This window comes from Sinocyclocheilus anshuiensis, unplaced genomic scaffold, assembly GCF_001515605.1.
Source record: "Sinocyclocheilus anshuiensis isolate Anshui unplaced genomic scaffold, SAMN03320099.WGS_v1.1 scaffold2952, whole genome shotgun sequence".
In the NCBI taxonomy this organism is placed as follows: Eukaryota; Metazoa; Chordata; class Actinopteri; order Cypriniformes; family Cyprinidae; genus Sinocyclocheilus; species Sinocyclocheilus anshuiensis.
Genome location: NW_015554206.1, coordinates 17,230 through 17,742, shown reverse-complemented (window position 1 = coordinate 17,742; position 513 = coordinate 17,230).

Here is a 513-nt window from a genome sequence, read left to right as displayed (position 1 = left end):
TGAAGACTTAATCAGTTATATTAATAGAAATGCTTCACTGGGGCAAACAAAAAAATCCTAAAATAATAAACAGGAGACCCCATAACACCAGCATTTCCAGCAGTATCCCACATTTCTCAATCATGATCTTACTCAGCTAAATGTGACTGTTAGCTTAACAGCTGTGTTCCTTGTTTGCTAGCTAGCTATGCACATATAGCATACAATGTTAAAAATGTTAGCTAAAGTAAAAAGTATTTTAGCTAGCTAAAGTATTATTATTTTTTAAACAGTGGATGAGTAATTCACTCCTTGATTTGCTTAATAAAAGCCTCCTTTGAGATAGTTTTGGCAGGCATGTTTATTGTGTATTATTTTCAAGGTGTTTATTGCTAAGTTTAATGCGGCACAATAGAAGCGCAGCCGTAATCCGCATGCAGTGTATCTGGTTGCCATGACAACCTCCCGCGCTTCCTGAGAGAGAGAGAGAGAGAGAGAGAGAGAGTGTGTGTGTGTGTGTGTGTGTGTGTGTGT